The sequence below is a fragment of the Polypterus senegalus genome, chromosome 11 (assembly GCF_016835505.1).
Source record: "Polypterus senegalus isolate Bchr_013 chromosome 11, ASM1683550v1, whole genome shotgun sequence".
Classification (NCBI taxonomy): Eukaryota; Metazoa; Chordata; class Cladistia; order Polypteriformes; family Polypteridae; genus Polypterus; species Polypterus senegalus.
This window is the reverse complement of record NC_053164.1, coordinates 145052822-145067148: the sequence shown is the minus strand read 5'-3', so window position 1 is coordinate 145067148 and position 14327 is coordinate 145052822. Positions and strand designations below refer to the sequence as shown.

Sequence of the window (14327 nt, the reverse complement as noted above, 5' to 3'; positions counted from 1 at the left end):
CATCTCAATATTGGTAAAAATGCACATTACACCTCTGAAAGAATAATGCAAGAGCTGCTTGATGTCTTAGCATCAGAAATAAAGTCTAACATACTAAAAAATATACACACTGAAAATTTTTTCAGTATTCTGTGTGATGAAACCACAGCCATCTCAGTTGTAAAACAATTAATTATTTACATTATTTATGTTTGCCAGGTCACTGAAGAAGTCAGAATTAGTTTTGTATCAACCTGCAATATTATTGATGGCAAAGCGGAGACTATAACCAACACACTGAGTGAGACGATGGACACTCTAGGATTGAAAACTGCTAATCTAGTTGGACTAGGGTCAGATAGAACGGCTGTTATGATTGGAAAACAGAAGGGTGTGGAAAAATATCTTAAAGTTAAAATATCTGGACTCTTGGTCAACTGCCACTGTGTAATCCACCGATTGGCCCTTGCAAGTGCCCAAGCAGCAGCTGCTGTACCTTATTTAACAAAACTGAACGACATCTTAAGGCAGCTGTTCTATTTCTTCCAAAATTCTTCAGTTAGGATGTATGGTTTTTAATAGAAATCCAAAATACTCTGAACATTCCGCAGACTGAGCTGAAAATGGCCAGTGACACTAGATGGTTGTCTCATGAATTTGCAGTACAGTCACTACGGCAGTGTATGATGAGTGTCACAGCTGTGCTGGAAAGAGAGGCCACTGAACGAAATGACATCACAGCTGAAGGATTAAGCAGATGTATTAAAACGTACAATTTTGTTTCCTCTCTGATGATGCTTTCAGACGTATTACCTTTGTTGTCCACTATCTAAGGCTGGGCAAAGGCAAGATGTCAATCTTACCGAAATAGAGCCAATTTTGCTCCCCATAAAATTGTCCATCATGGAGTTAAAAGACACTCCTGGGAGATATTTTCAAAGCCTTCATCATTGTTTGGCAGAGGAATGGTCAGATCTCTGCATTGTTTATACACCAAGTGATATAATGTCATTCAAAACTGTAATATATGATAAATACCTAGAGACAGTTGGCAAGCACCTAGATGCAAGATTTCCTGACATGCCAATTATTTCCAGCTTTTCAAAAGTTTTTAATGCAGACACGATTCAAGTGAGTCTGCTGAAATTCTTTTCTATCATTACTTCAAAGTGGTAGCCCTCCAATTTTAAAATTTGAAAGTAGCAGGCAAGAATGGACTGTTGTGTCAAAAATGATCAGAAGTCAATCATACAAAGACTTTTAGTCCAAAAAAGATTTTACTAAAAATGATAACATCAGAGCTCACAGTCATTTCCAAATTGAGCCAAACTAGCTCATATTGGGCTAGTGATCCCAGTGAGCACAGCTGAATGTGAAAGGGGTTTTTCTGCCCTTAAAAGGATGAAAACATGTTTGAGAAATCGCATGAATCAAAGCACGCTAAATAATCTCACGCTGATCTCCTTGGAATGCCCAGATCCTGGGGACTTTGATTATGGGAAAGCTGCAGACAACTGGGCCTCTAGGAAGAAAAGAAGAATAAATATTTAACTGAAGACACCTTCTGCATATGCAAGTTGACTTTGAAGAATATTTATAAATTTTTCTTCATTAGGTTTCCTATACTTTTTTTCATTGTTTTCACTTTTCTTCCTGACAGCAACAATACTTGTGCCTCTTGGTATGTCATAACAATTGTTACTTAAAATTTTTGTTAGGGTTGCCGGATCCTGAATTTGATACTTCTTAAACTTAATAAAAATATTCTGGCATAAGTGTCAAACCTTAAAAAAAAGAAGTCATATTGAGTATGGGAAAATAATTAATAATAATTAACAAATAAAAATAGTGCACATTTAAATTATCCCATCCCGCGCCACCCGGCTGGAAAAAATATCTGGGGAGAACACTGATATACAGTATATATTAAGAAACAACTTAGGCAAAGCCAGCTAACACAGCTACTATACAATAAAGCAGAGTTTCACAAATCTGGTCCTGGTTGGCTAAACTTCATACTGTGACCCGTGTGTGTGTGATAGACCATCAATTATGTTGTCTGTTAGGCTTTTCTCTGAATTACTATCTTACTCTTCTTTATTTATTTATTTGATTTACTACAATGCTATATACTGTATACCCTGCCGTTCTTTCTTAAAGTCTGTGAAGTGCCTTGAGCATGGGAAAGGCGCCATATAAATAAAATGTATCATTATACTGGTTTTTGTTCTAACTCAACTTCATACTTTAAAGCCAATTATTGTGACTAAAGAAATCACTTCACTTTAGTTAACTTGGTTGTTTAAACTCGCAACCCTTTAATCGCTTCTATTAGTCTTAAAAGTCTGCATTAACTCTTGTTCACTTCTCATTTTTTAACCAGCTGCCAACATACTATGTGATGCAAATAACAAAGGAACCAGCAATTTATCATTTAATTTAGGAATTCACAGCTTCAGTTCTGTGGCCCACTGTGGCTTCCAGTTTCAGTGACAAATAAAGTCTGCTTTTAATTGGACTCCTGCTAAAATTAAGTGAATTATTCCCATGCTTTTTTTGTTTTGGTGTCAATTTTTTTAGTTAAAAAATTGGGTTTTGTTACACATTTTTGGAATGTAGTAAGGATTTATAAATGTTACTTGTAGATGAATTTAGTACTTTTAACCCTAGTTTGAAGCCACTTCAATTTTCATTCCTGTCTTCTCGGTGTTCACCAATTTAAGCTATCATTAACTAATAAGTATACTAGCTGTAAATAGCTCCCACTTTTGTCTACTCAAATTGTCAGTGATTGTCAATCTAAAGTAGGCTATGTATTTAACTATGAAAAAATTATAAAATGATTACTAGATTTCCTATAAAAGAGAGACATGCACTACAGCGCTTTCCTAAATGCTGTATAAGTGGGAAAAGACCAACAAGTTAAACAATTAAATCAGCTAGAGTTAAAATAAGTTCTGCATGTTTTTATGTTATTTCTTCAGAATCACTGTGTCTAGCATTTTAAAATGGAAGTGGTGGGTTTGAAAACAAAAAGCCTGGGGTAAAGAGTTTACTAGGTTTAAAAAATGTGCCAATAAGCTTGTTTTAAATTAAACATACTATAGTTCAAGTGATTTTTACACTTGAACATCAGATGAACTACTGAAGACATCCAAACTTAATTATACTTACAATTCTCTCTCTCTCTCATAAATCTCTCCTAAGGGTAGACTACTGATATGTTTTTAATAACAAATATGTATTGAATGATACTGTGATACAAGATTAATGAATATGTGTTAGGGGTAAGCCATGATTTGATCTGGCCCATAAAGTGTAGAAGTAAACAGGATGTGGACAATCTATTGTTGGTCCCAACCACCAAAAAAAAAATCAATCAATGCCCCTCTAAGAATATTTGCTAAGGAAAATCACTTCATTACCTTTTCAAATTACAATTTTCTAATCAATCATTACTTCTATAACTAGAACATAACTATATAACTTAGGTGAGGAATGAATCACTATAAAAATAACAATTTACTCTCAAGAGTCAACCACAATAGAGATGCCATATTATATCAACTGTCAGTCACTTTTTATATTCATAAAATGTTTAAGCTGACCTGACAGAGTCACTGTCTTCAGACAAACACGTGAAAATCATGGAAGAGCAGTCTTAAGATACATAAAATACTGATAACCTTAGTTTAACATTATTGTTTTCACTTCCTTTTTATCTAATACCAGGTCAACCACATCTTTTGTTCCAAATAAAGAAATAAGCCAGCAAATATATGGCATATCATACATTGCAAAATAAAGCCATTAAGTTTAATATATGAATGTCATTACATATATGAGAAGTTTATTAATTATATACATACACAGAAACACATAAAATATATGCATAAATGCATATATACACACGAGGACAAAGAAACTTAAAAGTAGACTTCAATTAATGTTTTCCTGTAACCAACTATAAAGTCAGTTAAATAAAAACAAACTCTCAAAGCTACTTATTTTCCCCTCCTCAGTCATTATTTGGAGCACAACCACCACAGAGATCACATTTCTAGTGTTTTACCATTATTTCCTTGAGTTCCAAACGTTATGCATTTTTACTTCAAAAGGTCACAAACTATACAGACCATCTGAGCTCTCTAAAAGAGATTAGGTTGCCTCTGAATTCTAAACTCAGCATATGTCTCCACAGGGAAAGGAATTTTACTTTGATGTGAAAGATTAATTACAAAATCAATTGCACACAGGGGTAAAATTCTAGGACCTTCTAGAAACAGTCTGTGCCAAAGGTCAAATCATTGGTTTGAAATGTTACAGCAAACGTCTCGAGTATGGCAGTTAGTTTTTGCATTCTTGATCTGACAAGTCAACTTGAAAACAAAATTAAAACGCATTATTTCTTGAAAATATGGCATTTTTAAGTTTATAATTGTATGCTGCAATTGAAGAGTTCAGTTTTAATTGAAGAGTTAAGAGTTAATTTGATAGACTGTTAACCATTAGCCTGCTGTACTAAAACCACAGAGAAATTTTTAGCTTCAGTACTCTGAAAGTGCAACTTAAGCTCTAAATATAGCCTATAATACTTCAGTATATATATGCTGTATATACACACACAAAGTAAATCTAAGCATAAAACAAACACATCCTATTTCAAGTTTCAAACTGGTTCAGTATGAATGTGAAAGTGGGGAGTGGTTTCTGCGACGGACATGTGCCTTGCATGGAGCTAGTTCCAAAAATCCAAAAAATCATACCCTCCTCCATTTTACACGTTACTGCACACAGACCACTACATCATAAGATTATGATTTTTTAAATATCTGTTTTATATGTTTCCCTTTGTCTTACTTTTGTAATTGTTATTTTTCAAATTACTGTGTATTACATCATAATCTTGATAAATAATTGATCGCTAACATATGAACCCTATTCATCCAATCTCTCTGATGTTCAATTAATGGGTCAAAGGGAGCTGGTGCTGCAAGCACTAGAAGTAAGGCATGAATCATGATATAGTGCAAACTGAATACTGAGCATGCACATGAATTCGTGACTGCTTCAGAGTAAATAAAACAATAAAATTATTTTATTTGCATATAATATACTGTGGTACATACACAAAATCAACATAAACACAGGAACAATATGCAAACTATACACAAACAGTAATCAGACCAGGCATCATGCCTGGAGAAAAAAAAACATTAACACTACCTTTTGCAACGTTGTGCTTCCTGGATTAAGTGACCACAAGTAAGTTTCCTCAGCAAAACAAGTTTCATGTTTGGGCTATTGCAACAATCATTTAATAACACTAAGCAAATTTAAGTGCAGACCACTGTTAATTAAAATTATAATTTGGTCTTATATTTGCATTTTTCATTGTCCATGTGAACTTTCAAATAAAACATTTGAAAACTGATCAAAAAGACTATCACCCACAGTTTTGCTACTTTGTGACATGCGGTTTTGTTGAAACAAATGCTGTTCAGTGCCATGCAAAGGTGAGTTATACTGGTGAGTGGAGGAGTATGCATAAAGTGAAGTTCATTAATCCATCCATTTTTAAATCTGTTTATCTTTAGAAGTGTTGCGGGGATGGTCAAAGTTATCATAGCAAGAACTGGGCGAAAAGCAGAAACGATCAATGGACAAAGCACCAGTTCATTGCAGGGTGAACACACACAGTGTATAGTGTATAGGGAAATTTAGCAATGCCAATTTACCTAACTTACATATCTAAGGACTGTGAGGAACATCATAAATGACAGTACTGAAGTGTTAACTTAGACTTTTGTCATTTTTAGATATTGTTGTATAATACACAAAAAGAAAAAAAAAAGACTGCACAAAGAATAAGCATTAGAAAACAGCAAGCACTGTGTATCCACTTGTGCAACATAGCACTGAGCATTCTTTTTGCTGAAACTGCACCTGAAACTTTCAGGAAGCATGTTTACTAAAATAGATCAAATCAAAAATCAACCAGCTTTGAGATTAAATTAGCCAAGCACACCTAAATGGACACCCATTGAAAACCATCTAAGAATAAAGTCTATAATCTTAGCCAATTTTTCTTATTGATACTTAAGGTGCAGAGAATGTAAATACACACTTGTGCAACAAGTGATCTTGAGAGAATGTACTCAGTACAGATTACAACTCCTATGAGATTTTACCTTAAACTACACAGGGTAAACACTTACAGTATTAAAGGTTCTTTGCACTCAATGTGCTTTGTTGTTTTTTATTATCTAAACATTCACATTAATATTAACCTATACAAAAAATTTAGCAATTAATTTATATTTGGAATGTATAAAACTGTAAAGAACATGTTCTTAAGTTGCATTTAGGCATGTTGAATGATCATTCCTTATTTTTTGTTAACGGTTTGTGTTATTTTGTTAATGTCTTAGTTTTGGCTCAATTCAAAAATTAGCCTAAAAGTTGAAAAAATTGCTATTATTTGTGTGAGAATTAATAGCCAATCCAAATTTATAACTGACTCTTTGCACAGCTTTCAGTAAATGTCAGTTTCTCTGGAAATACTACTTCTGCTGTAAATTTGTAAGGTATGGTTATTTTTCAGATGCCAATTTTTTAAAAACTGTAATTTTATCACCTGCCTTTCTTAAACAAAAAAGTAGATCTATTTCATAAGCTACACTGTCCTTAGACTGACATATAACTGTTAAAGTGATAATAAAAGCAGGACCTTTACTGTCTGTCCAACGGCCGAGTTTTTTTTTTTTGGTTTGGACCTTGTTGATCTTGTGAGGAAAGAAAATAAAAAATAAGTATGTTTTTCCATACAAACCAAAAACACGTCAGTCCATTTCAGATTATAATTACACACACACACACACACACACACACCATGAGTGCAATTATGTAAAGTATTTATACACTGCATTTCTAACTATAAACTGCAAACTGTGGGAGGGGGATCTTATTTTTATTATTTACAACAAAACAAAATCATTTTTTAAACATCACTTTCACAAACAACTAAATAAAGTAACAAAGCATTGTAATAAATGTTTTACTATTGCTTTGACAGCTATAAATGAAATATATGCTTACATTTAAAAAAAGATGTATTGAGGCTGCTCATTCAAACAGCAAATATCTATACACCTACTGCATTCTTCTCATCATCATTCTCCACTCAGATAATCAAAAATGACTTAAATCTGAATCAACCATTTAGAAATGCCTTTTCTATTGCATTCACAAGTTCTAATTATAACCACAGAGCTAAAATGAAGGCTTGAAGAAAAACACAGATACTCCCCCTTTGATTTGACACATTCCCAAAACAGTATTCTAATTTAGTGTTTATTTTTTTAATAAGGTAAATTTCATCATTCAAGATGCAAAAAAGTGATATTTTAAAGGTACACAACACAACTTTAATTTAAAACCTAGGAAACAGAATTAGGAGGCAGCAAAAAGGGAAAAAAGACCAAATGCTTACCAGGCAAAAGAACAGAATCTCAGTCTAGCAGTCGTTTAGAAAGCAATGGATGTGAGCATCGCTTCAAAGCTACCAGTTACCAGATAAATCACATGTCTCTATATATAATGATGACAAAAGGGCACGCTGTGATCTCTTCCTCCTTGGCTCAATGACAGATTCGTAGAGCTGAAGAGCTCTGCTGCAAGCTCAAACAGTAGGTGTTTGCTTTGAGCATGCTCAGTATCCAAACACAAAAAAATAGAGAGAGAGAGACCAACAGCTTTATGCCTGCAGATAATGGCCTACTTCATGTAGTTTAAGAGGTGAAAAAAATCCAATTTAAAATCATTAAAATGTGAACACATTCAAAATAAGTTTTGCTGATATTCATTGACTCTGTGACTTCTATGGGATATCTGGTTATCTGTTGAACAGGAATATATTTAATTAGTTGACCTGCTTATTTTTTCATTTAGTTACAAGCATAACACCCTAAGGCAGGAGCATTAGGAGTTACTGTTCATACCACTGTGTGGAGAAAATGGCTGCCAAAAGGAAAGGACAAAACCTCAGGAAAGAAAATCTAGGTCACAAATATGAAGTTAAACAATGAATGACACTATATTGATTTCCCAAAACAACACTGCTTTCACCAGATGCATATCTAACAATCAACCTTCTAAATCATTCTTACTAAAAATATATCATTAAATGGTACTGCAATTATCAAAATTTTGGGTTTTTTTTACACAATATTTCAATCTATCATTCCCACACATACAGTTTTTAAACAATGCTTCAGATTATTTCCATAGACTAGCATGTCATTCCTCTGAAACATGGGAGCACTATATCCAAAGATTTTAAAACATAAAAGGAAAAAAGTGATTCAAAATTAACAGGCATAGACATTTGGTAAGTAATTGTACTAGACATTTGTAGGTGGCTCTCAATCATCAGTAATAGTTCTGTTTGAAAAAAAAACAACACAGGTAATATGACAGGCACAATGAAAAATCACAGTGTAAGACTAATAAAATAAAGGAATTCAGCATTTTAGATAACCAAGCATTTTTTTTACAGATGAAGCATCACCTAAGATGCACACTTCCTTTTCATCTCATGTACACGCCTCCCTGAGAAGTAATATCACATCTATAAGTTTTAGAAGCGACTTCTGAAGATCTGATGTGAACAGATTGTTCAATGGACTAACTCCAATTACCACTTAAAGAAAAGTTCTACACGTGGAAAAACTTTCTGGCTTACTTGCAGTGGCGTTCAGTGCCTGAAGTGGGCTGGTACTCACTCCATACTGGTTACTTCCCCGTGCTGCACCTGGGAGTATTGTTAGTTAAGGTTTGCAAACTGGCAGTTTTCACAATGCATTGCCCACTTTCAACCTGTATTAGAAAAGTGTTTTTCCACTTCCAAGACAGCAACCACAAATAACAAGTTTGAAGTGGCCTTTCATTAAAAAGTAAAACTAATGTTTAGAATGTGCAAAGAAACCTGTGACTACTTGGGGAAATACCATGCAGATAGGGCATTGGGTGGAATTCCATGTTAAATCATCACATTTTTGGACTTCACTGTCACAGATTTTAATGAAACTTGGCATTTTGATTTGGTCATATGAGTAACCCATGTAACTGAAATTGCATGCGTCTTCCATCAATATTTAAGGGAGATTTAAGATAAATTCTGAACTTACTGGGGAAGGGATTAGGACTTTGACTGGCTGTATCTTCACAAATATAAGCTACACAGAAATGGTTCTCATATTGTTTTAAAGCCTTTTTCCAGTAAATACTATGCTAAAATGCATATGCAAAATGAAAAATTACCAAGTTATATATGATTACAATCATATATCATATCATTCATAAAAATTGAAGAGCGAAAAAACTATATTTTAAAAATGGTCAACTTGTTTCCTAAAGCTAGCTTATAATATCATGAACATCTCCAGAAAATTCATTTTTCTCTCTAATAAGGTAACTGAAATCCTGTAGTCTTAAAAGAGTATTCAAATGTTATTCTCTGGAGCAAATCCATCACTTTTTATCCAGATATGAATCTTTCCCAAGCTTCATTGCTGGCTGTTAATTTAGTTGAACTTGGCAAACAAAGGGGCACTACTTCACATTTAAAGAAATTTTCATATGGTACACATCCATAGAAAGCAGAAATATTGTAATAATAAATTATGTTTTGTATTAGCACCAATTTAACAATTTGATGTTTGTGCTCATACCACCTATACTGCACACTTCTGACAAAATGACAGTTATCTCTGTACATGTGTCCATTAAAAAAAAAAGTCACTGAATCTGTTTAAATTTTTAACTGTTAAATTAAAGCATTTTTATGTGAAAACATTATATGGTTAGGACTGAGGTGATGGCTGATGGTATTGTCCATTACTGGCCACATCAATGATCAATGAGTGGCAAATTACCTTTTTTTTCTTACACTGCTTACAAAAAAAACAAAAACTTTCAAGCAGTCTTATTTGCAGCAGAAGGTGAGATTCCTGTTGTATGCATCATGGCCCTTTTCTTCCTCCTCCAGAGTATATGAAGTGGCAGAGTTTTTAAAGACTAACATAATGACCGGGGATTAGCCAAGTTATACCTTGCATAGAGAGGTCACTGTGAAGGTAACATTTCTCTTTCTTGATGAGTCATCATATTTTGTTTGCAGGTATGTGTAACAGAACTTAGACCTGGGAACCAGTAAGGCCACCTAGGCTCAAGTTACTTTTAACCTAATATTAATATATTATTTTTAGCAAAACTGAATTTTCTTCCCATCGCAAAAATAATTATGAAATTATCCCATTAAGTGACTATTTAAATTTGTGGCATTTATAAATGGAAGAATGGTGTTAAATATATATAAAATCTTTAACTGACAAGGCGATTATACTTCTCATCAAGCACCACAAGTGCCATGTGGCTGAGAATAGGTTGTCTAATCAGTGCATTGCATACAAAGTCCAAATGGGAAGACTGCATCTCTGTTTATGGCACTGGGATGCTGAGGTGATTGCCTATGGTATCTTGCACTTTAGTTTGCTCTTTTAGGTAGCTGTTGTGATGTAAGATTTTGCATATAACGTGATAAATGTTTTGTATGTCTTTATTGCATTTCTGCTTCTGTCCGTTCACAGTCCGTCTCGTTTTCACGACGCTATCATTTCATCTCACGATGTTTTCTCAACCTTTTTCCAATCTCGCAGGTTGCTTTGTGGCAATTCAAAGAGTAAGGCAATATACATGGAGCAATGGTTATAAAAGGGGGACACATAGGTATCCAGGCTCTTTAACACTAGAATTACCAGAGCCTACGAAAAAACTCATAATTCCGTCCCACCTTAAATCGCTTCTTAAATCCCTTCACACCTCTCCGCCAGCGTCCTTTGTCTTCTAAATGTGCTGATAAAGAGAAGCTTGGAATAGCCCCCAACAATTTAGAACGTGCACGAACTTCTCTCAGCTCATGCCTTGATTGAGTATCTGGGAGTGAAGTGGAGTTTTAGAGTGAAAATAATAGATCGTTATTTGGAACACACGCATTTCATGTCTGTTCTGTTTCTACAGTAATTTGTGTCAACACATTGTTAAAACAAAAACGTTTTGTATATTCTAGTAGTAGATGACAAAATGTAGGCATAAACTATATAATGTATGAAGCCTGAAGTCCAAATAGCAAAGAAACATTTTCATAAAAGGTTCAAATATAACACAACAATTGCGCTTTTATTCAAAAATATAACTGCAGAAACAAAAAGCAGCCTTAACATGCGACATTGACAGCCGTTTATTGTAACTGCCTCCGTAGTGCAATGGAATCAGTTCTCGCCTTGGAATCAAAAGGTCGCGAGTTCGATCCTGCACCTCTCCGTTTTGAGAAGTAAACTGCTCTTAGTCTTACTATTTTAGAATAAAAGTACACATTTGATTTCAGTCTGTAACAGCCGGTGCAATTTATGATCCTTGTAAAGGTTCGCTTTTTTCTTTCTTTAATTCCCTCTTCATTCTCTCAGTCGCATTCAGAATCAATCCATACAACCCCATCTGACACGGCTGTTTTCACTAAAGACGCACTCTTTAGCTCTGCAGTGTACCACGATGCATACTAACACACCCCCTCAGCCCTCCCCCCCGCCCCCCAACCAGGTTCTGACACACAAACGCTGGCGAAGCTGCCTTCTTCGTATTTTACCGTCACTTGCTTTTCTTTTTATTCAGTTTTATTGAGTGTTCCTGCCAGTCCCCGCATGTTCCTGTATGCTGTTTCTTTTGTACTCCAGGACATGCAGAGGAAAGAATGGTAAAGAGCAGTAACTTCGGCGCTATATGCAATAATCAGACACTCCCCATCTGCCCGTGTCATTCAAACACAAGAACATATACTGGTGTAAAAGTATAACAAAAGTGCACTTTTATTCAAGTGCACTTTTTCCATCGCCTTTTCCTGTAAGAAGCAATGTACGCACTTCTCTCTATGCTGTGGTTTCTATTACACACCTGAAACAAAGAGACAATAAATGTGAAAATATCATCGCACTAATGCAATATTATTTGAAAACGAACAGCGTCAGATCGGGTGTTAATTTATGCTGGAACTGGAAATTCTCTGATGCGGGACCTTCTCCCAGGGAAGAAAGTACAGTGTCAGGTGCTCATTCAGTGTAATAGGAACCATAGCACAGAGAGGTGTGTGCACTGCAACAAGTACACGTGTTGTAAATGTAGGAAGGACGGTCCTTGGGTGTGTGGGAACTGTTAATATTTGAATGTGATGATTTTATATAGCTCGGAATGAAAAGCAGCACTTCTTAGCATTGCACCATGCAAGCTGTCGTATCAATCGCCTACTGTAACTTGCTTTCTTTTTTCTTCGGTTATACAGGCAGTTTTGAATAAAAGTGCACTTGTTTTGTTTGCAAAATGAAGTGTCTGCGTGTACTTTTCGTGGCATTACACGTATATTTTTTGAGCATGCCCGTTTGAGCATGCTCAAACACAGAAACATATGTTAGTGTAAAAGTATAACAAAACAACGGGCAGATGGGGAGTGTCTGATGATTGCATATAGCGCAGAAGTTACTGCTCTTTACCATTCTCTCCTCTGCATGCCCTGGAGTACAAAAGAAACAGAATACAGACGCGCTATAGCTCTGCGTTGTACCACGATGCATACTAACGCACCCCCCCCAAAGGGTTCTGACACACAAACGCTGGCGAAGCTGCCTTCTTCGTATCTCACCGTCACTTGATTTTCTTTTTATTCAGTTTTATTGAGTGTTCCTGCCAGTCCCCGCATGTTGCTGTATGCTGGGGAGTTAGTATGCATCGTGGTACACTGCAGAGCTAAAGAGCGCATCTTTAGTGAAAACAGCCGTGTCAGATGGGGTTGCATGGATTGATTCTGAACGCGACTGAGAGAATGAAGAGTGAATTAAAGAAAAAAAAAAAGCAAACCTTTACAAGGATCATAAATTGCACCAGCTGTTACAGACTGAAATCAAATGTATGCTTTTATTCTAAGATAGTAAGACTAATAGCAGTTTACTTCTCAAACCGAAGGGGCGCAGGATCGAACTCGTGACCTTTTGATTCCCAAGCGGGAACTGATTCTATTGAACCACGGAGGCAGTTACAATAAATGGCTGTCAATGTCGCATGCTAAGGCGGCTTTTTGTTTCTGCAGTTATATTTTTGAATAAAAGTGCAATTGTTGTGTTATTCTTGTGAAAATGTTTCTTTGCTATTTGGACTTCAGGCTTCATACATTATATAGTTTATGCCTACATTTTGTCATCTACTACTAGAATATAAAAAACATTTCTGTTTTAGCAATGTGTTTACACAGATTACTGTAGAAACGGAACAAACATGAAATGCGTGTGTTCCAAATAACGATCTATTATTTCCACTCTAAAACTCCACTTCACTCCCAGATACTCAATCAAGGCATGAGCTGGGAGAAGTTCGTGTACGTTCTAAATTGGTGGGGGGATGGAATAGCCGGCTGCACCTAGCTTCTCTTTATCAGAACATTTAGAAGACAAAGGACGCTGCCGGAGAGGTGTGAAGGGATTTAAGAAGCAATTTAAGGTGGGACGGAATTACGAGTTTTTTCGTAGGCTCTGGTAATTCTAGTGTTAAAGCATAAATATGGATCACTTCACTGACATGTGAGCAAGCCAAGGTACAACTGTGACACGCGCAGCACTCGCCGGCTACAACATAACAATAATAATTTCCGGAACGTGCTGTTATGTTGTCATTCATTTTACCCACTGTCTTTCTTTCATTCATATGTTAAGTAGGCACGTACCTTTTCTCTTCGGCAATCTCATTCTCTAACCGGGCCTCAGGAGCTAACCAGTGTAGCACTGTCCACCACCCCATTCGTTATTCCGGCACATTGTTGACATCCGTGAGTAACAACAACTTACTAAACTGGAAGGTGGTCTATGCATGCGTGGAATTCGCGGACAAACAAAGATCAAGATCTAAATGAAGATCTCTTTAGTTAATTTAAAGCACAACAATTTGTTTAGTTTGAATGTCTGTGTTTTGAGGTGTGACTGGAGTACTACAGTCTTTAGTAGTATAAGCCTGGATGAGATTCTTAATGCAATGCCTATGTTTTAGATGTCACTCTACTGCCATTTAGTGCTTCTTCTTCTAATTCATTCACGGACAAACAAAGATCAAGATCCAAATGAAGATTATATATACAGAAAAGAATAAGGCGAAGCAATGTAATTTAGTGTTACTTTGGTCAGAGGCATTTGTGTTTGCCCCCCTTTTACGATTGTCTCTTTATAATTTTATGCCAGGATTTGGGGATGTGT

The 14327-nt window shown here is 35.5% G+C and overlaps 1 protein-coding gene across 11 annotated transcripts in view; it reads right to left on the bottom strand.

Annotated features, from left to right (window-relative positions):
* plekha5 (pleckstrin homology domain containing, family A member 5) overlaps positions 1-14327 on the bottom strand; it is a 461083-nt gene that overhangs the window by 273485 nt on the left and 173271 nt on the right. The window contains exon 1 of one of the 11 annotated variants that reach the window (XM_039769754.1): positions 7472-7605. The exons of the other annotated variants lie outside the window; for them this stretch is intronic. The gene's annotated coding sequence lies outside the window, so the exon portion shown is untranslated. Of the gene's footprint in view, positions 1-7471; positions 7606-14327 lie in introns of those variants that run through there. 11 annotated transcript variants of the gene reach the window in all.